This window comes from Triticum dicoccoides, chromosome 4A (assembly GCF_002162155.2).
Source record: "Triticum dicoccoides isolate Atlit2015 ecotype Zavitan chromosome 4A, WEW_v2.0, whole genome shotgun sequence".
NCBI lineage: Eukaryota > Viridiplantae > Streptophyta > Magnoliopsida > Poales > Poaceae > Triticum > Triticum dicoccoides.
In genome coordinates this window covers 339,753,779-339,762,032 of record NC_041386.1, presented here as the reverse complement: position 1 = coordinate 339,762,032, position 8,254 = coordinate 339,753,779, and positions in this window count along the sequence as shown.

The following is an 8,254-nucleotide window of genomic DNA, read 5'->3' as shown; positions in this document are numbered from 1 at the left end:
CCGCATGCGCCGCCTACTGCCGCCGCCCCCGCCGCTTGCCGCCGTTGCACGCCGACCGGAGCCGCCAACCCACCGCCTCGCGCCACCCGCCGCCCTGCCGGAGTCTCGCCGGAGCGCCGCCGCCGAGGTAGCCGCCGCCCGGTTTTTGAGAAAAAGCCGTTTCGTTTTTTTTAAATCCCTAGTTTTCGTTTTTTATTAAATAGATCGGTTTTCTCCGGTTTATTTATTTAGCGAGCGTTCGCTCGTCTGTTCGTTTTAATGAACGTGTTTTTCGTTTAGTTGCTGTTAACGAACGTCTGTTCCTTAATATGTTCGTCGTTTTTCTTTTTCTCGGATTAAATCCATGATTTTTCTGATCGCGATTTCTGATCCGAAGTTCATTTTAGTTTAACTTTTCGCTCGTTTGTCGGAATCAGGCGATTCAAGCGCCTGGAGTTTCGTCTCGAAACCCTCTTTCCGTTTAACCAACCCAAACAAGTTTTTGCCTCATTAAAATTTGCCCTAGTTTCATATTACTAAAGGAAGCTTATTTCTTTCGCCGTTTGTCTTTCATTGCTTCTTTCGATTTGATTCTTTTTGCCAAACGGAGTTCTTAAGTTGAACTTTCTGGTTAGATATCTTATTCGCGTTTTACCTGTGCATTAGAAGATTACTTATTGTATGCTTATTTGTTTGCGATAGAGTACCCGGAGTGCGCCGCTTGCTACTTCGAATCGCTAGGTTTCACGGATCATCAGCAAGGCAAGTAACACTTTGATCATACTTCCAATTACCCAGTTTTATTGTATTAGATCAATCCTCACACATTGCATGATTAGGATCTAATTAAATTGTGGGTTTGGGAAGTAGTTGAGGTAGTGCCTATTACCTGTTATTATCAAACCTTTGGGAGTTACTTCTACGTTTGCTCATTATGTCATGCTATGCTAGTAGACATGGATTGGGTGAGTGAAATCCATGACAGATGTGAGATTGTTAAATTAAAGGTTTATCTAAGGTGGCAACTTTAACACACATCTGGGTGGATTGAGGCACCTGGGTATTCCAGCGATTGCCTATTTTTTTATGGACCGCCACCCAGGCTCAAAGGGATCATGAGATTATTCATACTAGAAACTTCCGTGTGCAGCCACAAGCTACTATGGGCTCTAGCATAGTTGAATAAGTTGTGCGAACTCTTACAGTGGTAGACTAGCAGATGTAGGGGATTTAGGTTGGTACGGTCTACCCGTTCGTAAGGTGCTAGCGCTTCTGAAAGACTACGTCTCGGTCATCCGTTTCTCAAACACCATGTAGTGCGAGAAATCCAACGGAGGAGATCGAGTCTTGTGGGTAAAAGTGCGCAAACCTCTGCAGAGTGTATAAACTAATCATGGTTAGCCATGTCCCCGGTTATGGACATCTTGAGTATCTAGTACCTGGATTATCATGTGAATCTCATCATGTTACTCTAAAATTAATTTTGTTGTGTTTTGTTTAATGATGATGCTTAATTGGGATTGAGAATGCTGTCAACCATTCTCAATGTTTAACAACCACCATGATAGTTAAATAAATTATATTCCTTTGCAGTAGGGAAAAATTGGCTTTACGCAAAACTGTAACCATAGAGCTTTCCACCAGCCAAATATGCATGTAGTATAGCCTTATTCTTTCATTGCTCTCTATGTGTTACATTGCCAGCATATTCCATGTGCTGACCCGTTTCGGGCTGCAACGTTAATGTTGCAGACTTTTCAGACGACGAGTAAGGTGCTTTTAGGTCGTGGTTCTATACTCAGTGATGCCGTTGGAGTTGATGGACTCACTTATCTTCCAAGACTTCCGTTGTTATCGTTATTAGATGGCCTTAAGCCATATTTATTGTAATAAGTTCTCTTTTGAGACTCTCGATGTAATAAGTGTGTGATTGCTACTCTGTTATAAATCCTTCAAGTACTGTGTGGTGTCGGCATTACTGATCCAGACATGACACCTAAGCACAGAGATTGGACCGTTTGAGGTATGGCCGCTACAAGATGGTATCAGAGCACACGATGACTGTAGGACATGACCACTAAGCTAAAGCCCTAGATCACCACTCTCTCTTCTCATTCTGACTCCTCATCTTTTCTACTCTTTTAGGATGGCGGATGTAAGGAACAAGTTCACGCAACCGGATGAAGATACACCCTTTGGACGTCACTTGAAGGAAGTCACTAGATACCTGAACATAGGAGTACCAAGCTTCACCGGAACCTACAACACCACTTTACCTGAAGAGGAGCGTTGGATGATTCAAGTTCAAGTTCCAGGAAGGACGTTCATGCCAGTCACTGAGCCCATTGAGTTTTCCTTTGATGCACCAACCTGGAGTCTAGGAAAGAGCATGGCAGCTCACATCGCCATGGGACGCATTGGAGAAGTTTACCGCAATGATCTCAAGGATACTATCTACCAGATTTGTGGGCGCCGAGATGAACACTGGGAGATGATCACCACCAGGAAGGATAGATCAATTGCAGCTTTTATCCAGGAGTTAAACCAGCACATTCGACGTCAGGAGAACCAGATGTGCGCCGACATGATGGATCTGAAGAAGGCAAGGACAAGGATCAAGGAACTGGAGGAAGAACTCAAGGCTACACATGAAGATTATGAAGAAGAAATCGAAGTATTAGTGGACAAGAATGCCGACTTAACAATGAAGATCGGAATATTTATGGGAGGCCCTACGCCAGTAGAAGAAGACGAAGAACCCTAGGAGATTCGCCCGGAAGACTACATCATCATCGACGACATCGACTCGGATCCAGATGATAGCGATGATGACTATGTTGATGAAGCTGGAGCAGATATCATGGAGTCTACAACCAAAGAATATTTCTAGTAGACCATCCCATCAGTAGTAGTAGTCCACCATGTAAATATAGTAGTTCGAGCACTTTTGCGATAGTTAGAACGATTATATGCCCTTGTTTGATTGATTGAACGAAGTGAATTGTTTGTTTTTGCCTCATGAGCATATGGGTAGTGTTTTCTCTCTAGACCCCTCTCTATTCTTAAATCTCATCCTTTCTAAACCCTCAGATGCCTCCGAGACGTGACCCCGGATTTACCTTACCACCGGAGCTCACTCAGTTGATCCAGCAGCAGAACACATTGATGCAGTTGCTAGTCCAGAATCAGAATTAGGGGAACAACAACAACAACCCACCACCACCACCACCACCTGTTGATCACTTAGCCTGTTTTCTTAGGCTGAATCCGCTGGTGTTTTCCAGTAGCACCGAGCCGATAGTAGCAGATGATTGGCTCCGCAAGATAGCAATGGAGTTGACCATGATAGGATGCACAGATGCGGAAAAGGTGAAGTTTGCTGCAAATCAGCTTGAAGGACCCGCAGCATCATGGTGGGAGAATTTCACAACCACTTTCCCTCTCGACACTGTCACATGGGACCAGTTCCAGCAGACTTTCCGTACTGCCCATGTTTCAGCAGGAGCTATGGCCATGAAGAAGCGAGAGTTTCGTAATTTGCGCCAAGGAGGAAGGACAGTTGGCCAGTATGTGGAGGATTTTAGTAAGCTAGCACGTTATGCCCCAGATGACGTTGCCACGGATGCGGCTAAGCAGGAGAAGTTTCTGGAAGGACTGAATGATGAGTTGAGCATGCAGTTGATGGTAGCAACCTTCAACAACTACCAGGAGTTGGTAGATCGTGATCTCATGATTGAAGGGAAGCAGCAGCAAATTGAGAACCATAAGAGGAAGTATGGACAAGGGAAGTACAATTCTGGAGCTCAGCAGAAGCCATGTTTTACCCCTAGACCGGGAGGACATTTTGAGCATACCCATGGAGGAGGTAGCTTGCACAATCATAATGGCACCAAGACTGGTAATGGGAATGGAGGAAGCAACGGCCAGAACCGTACAAACCCATCAACCCCATCCAAGAGAGACCTGAGCCAAGTCACTTGCTTTAAGTTCCAGAAGACCGGACATTATGCCAATGAATGTCTTGAAGCCCCGAATGGAAATGGCAATGGAAGCTCTGGGAAGAAGCCAAACCCTTTTAACAGGGGACAGGTGAACCACATAAATGTGGAGGAAGTTGAAGCCCAGCCCGATGCAGTAATAGGTAAGTTTTTGGTTAAGTCATTTACTGCACTCGTTCTTTTTGATACTGGTGCATCACATTCATACATATCAAGGGGATTTGTGGATAAGTATAAACTGCCAACCCAAGCCCTTAGATCACCCATGTTAGTAACCTCGCCTGGAGCAGAGTATATGGCTAGTCTATGGTGTGATCAGTTACCATTAAGGATTGGTAACTATGTATTCCCCTCAGACCTAATAGTATTGGAATCTGAAGGATTGGATGTGATATTAGGCATGGATTGGTTATCAAAGTATGAAGGGAATATTGAATGTGCCAGTAAGTCAATTTTTCTTACCACGCCAGAAGGAAGAACGATCAAGTATGTATCCCAGCATGTGCCGAAAAGGACTCAAGTAAATTGCTTAACAGGACTTGTGCAGGAGGAAGTACCAGTGGTGAAAGATTTCCCTGATGTATTTCCAGAAGAGTTGCCAGGCATGCCACCGGATAGAGATATTGAGTTTTTGATTGATCTTTTGCCAGGCATAGGGCCAATAACTAAGAGACCGTATAGGATGCCCGCAAAGGATTTGGAAGAGATTAAGAAGCAGATTAAGGAGTTACTGGATAAAGAACATATTCGCCCAAGTTCTTCACCTTGGGGATCGCCAGTACTTCTAGTGGAGAAGAAGGATGGATTTTAAGGATGGTTGTTGATTATCGAGGATTGAATGAAGTAACCATCAAGAACAAGTACCCACTACCGATGATCAATGATCTGTTTGATCGATTGCAAGGAGCTAAGGTATTTTCCAAGATCGATCTGCGATCAGGGTACCACCAGTTGAAGATTCGAGAACAGGATATACCCAAGACAGCTTTTACCACCAGGAATGGGCTATACGAGTATACCATTATGTCATTTGGTCTGACTAATGCCCCTGCATATTTTATGAACATGATGAACAAGGTGTTTATGGAGTTTCTGGATAAGTTCGTTGTGGTGTTCATCGATGATATCCTGGTATATTCGAAGAACGAAGAGGAGCATAAGGAGCATTTGCGTTTGGTACTTGGAAAGCTCAGAGAACATCAGTTATATGCCAAGTTTAGCAAATGTGAGTTTTGGTTGAAGGAAGTTGGATTTCTCGGACACGTTATATCTGGAGAAGGTATAGCAGTAGATCCCACCAAGGTTGACACTGTGACAAATTGGGAAGTGCCAACAATAGTTGGAGAGATCCGGAGTTTTCTTGGACTTGCAGGATTCTACCGGAGATTCATTGAAAATTTCTCGAAGATTGCAAAACCTATGACAGAGTTGTTGAAGAAGGATACAAAGTTCATATGGACCGAGGAATGTGACGCCAGTTTCCAGGAGTTGAAGAAACGCTTGGTTACATCACCTGTGTTGATTTTGCCAGATCAGACCACGGATTATGAGGTGTATTGCGACGCTTCACGTCGAGGACTTGGAGCAGTGCTTATGCAGGAAGGAAGAGTTGTTTCCTATGCCTCACGATAGCTTAATCCTCATGAGTTGAATTATGCTACGCATGATTTGGAGTTAGCAGCAGTAGTGCATGCATTGAAGACTTGGAGACATTTTCTCATTGGAAATCATTGTGAGGTGTACACGGATCACAAGCGTTTGAAGTATCTTCACGCAGAAGGAGTTGAATCTCAGACAAAGGAGATGGTTGGAGCTCATCAAGGATTATGACATGACATTGCATTATCACCCCGGAAAGGCTAACGTAGTAGCTGACGCGTTGAGCCGTAAAAGTCATGTCAACACATTAATGACGAGAGGTTTACCAATGGAGTTAGCCGAAAATTGTCGTGAGCTATGTTTGGAAATAGTTCCGAGAGGCTATGTAGCCGCAATGGAGATTCAGTCCTTTGATGGATAAGATCAGAGAAGCTCAGAAAACTGACAAGGAGATTGCATCTATTAAGGAGAAAATGAGCAAAGGAAAAGCTAAAGGATTTCGTGAGGATGAGCATGATACCTTATGGTTTGAAGACCACGTTTATGTGCCTAATGATTTGGAGATCAGGAAGTTAATTCTGCAAGAGGCCCATGATTCACCCTATTCGATTCACCCAGGAAATACCAAGATGTATCTGGATTTGAAGGATATTTTCTGGTGGACCAGAATGAAGAAGGATATTGCGGAGTATGTAGCAGTTTGTGATGTATGTCAGAGAGTAAAGGTAGAGCATCAGAAGCCAGCAGGATTGCTACAACCATTGCCGATACCCGAATGGAAGTGGGATAAGTTAGGCATGGATTTTATTACGGGTTTACCCAGAACTCGTTCAGGCTAAGATTCGATTTGGGTTGTAGTCGATCGTTTGACAAAGGTAGCTCATTTCATTCCAGTAAAGACTACCTATACCAGTGCAAAGTTGGCAAAGATATACATGACCAGGATCGTATGTCTGCATGGAGTTCCAAGGAGCATTGTGTCAGATAGAGGAACCCAGTTTACCTCAAAGTTCTGGAATCAGTTGCATGAAACTTTGGGTACCAGGCTGGAGTCCAGTACAGCTTTTCATCCGCAGACAGATGGACAGACCGAGAGAGTCAATCAGATTTTGGAGGATATGTTGAGAGCTTGTGCGCTAGATTACGGATCTAGTTGGGACGAGAATTTGCCGTATGCAGAGTTCTCTTACAACAATAGTTATCAATCCAGTTTGAAGATGGCCCCTTTCGAAGACTTGTACGGAAGGAGGTGCAGAACCCCATTGTCGTGGGATGAAATTGGAGACCGTCAGTTGTTTGGACCGGAGCTGATTAAGGAGTCTGAATAGAAAGTAAAATTGATTCGCGATAGGCTCAAGGTAGCCCAGTCCAGGCAGAAGAGCTACACAGATTCTAAACGCAAGGAGACAGTTTCCGAAGTCGGAGAACGAGTTTACCTTCGAGTATCTCCCCTTCGAGGAGTTAAGCTCTTTGGAGTTAAGGGAAAATTAGCGCCACGTTTTGTAGGACCATACAAAGTTTTGGAGCGTATGGGAGAAGTAGCCTACAAGTTGGAATTGCCCGAAGGATTGTTAGGAGTTCACGACGTGTTCCACGTTTCCCAGTTGAAGAAGTGCCACGCAGAGATGGCTGATATACTGCTGAGAGATACAGTGCCGCTGGAAGCGATTCAGTTGGACAGTGATTTGACCTATGAGGAGGAACCAGACAAGATCCTTGAGCATGCCAGCCGAGTCACCCGCAGCAAGGTTATCAAGTTTTGCAAAGTTCAATGGAGCCACCACACGGAAGATGAAGCCACCTGGGAACAAGAGGAAGATTTGCTGAAGGACCACCCTCACCTATTTTCTAGCCAACCTGAATCTCGAGGGCGAGATTCATCTTAAGGGGGTAGGTTTGTAACATCCCAAATTTTCAATTTGGAATGTTATACACTAGATCATCATTGCATATCGTATTTGATTGCATTTTGGTTGATCCTAGAAATTCTACGCAACTCAAGGACCCTCGGAGAGAGTTGGGGATTTCGTTATTTTCATATTTGAGTTTTCTCAAATTTTGAAAATAGGATCGTTTGACTTTATTTATTTCATCTTCAATTATTTCTATGATGAAAATTATGAGAGAGGGAATAAGATGACTTTCCCAAAATAAAGAAATATTGAGGGTTTAAATAAAAAAATAAATAAGATTCTATTTTGGTTTTATTTGCTATTTTATTTTAATTTAGGAAAAATTACACGTTTTCAAAATTGCATTTAGAGCCAAAAAAATTCATCCCGTTCTAAATATTTTATTTAGATGGAGAAATTTTGTTTTGGCATTTTTAGAATTTTATTTATTTTTCTAGAATTTTTTTAGTCGCAGCGAAATTGTTTTTTTAAGAGACCCCGTGCCCGACTAGGCCAAGGGCCCAGCCGAGAGGGCCGGCCCAGCCAGCCGCCGCCGCCGCCTCTCGCCGGGTCGGGACAGAGTCCCGACCAGCGCCGCCGCCGCCCGAGTCTGGGGAGGACTCCGCCTCCCGAGGCCGACCCCTCCCCCAAGTCGCCTCTCCCCGCTTCTTTATAACCGCCCCCCTTGCAGCCCACACCGCCGCCGCCGCATGCCCCCAGCGCCGCCGCCGCACGCCGCCCGCGCCGCCGGCCACCGCCTGCCGCCGCCCCGCGCCGCTTGCCGCC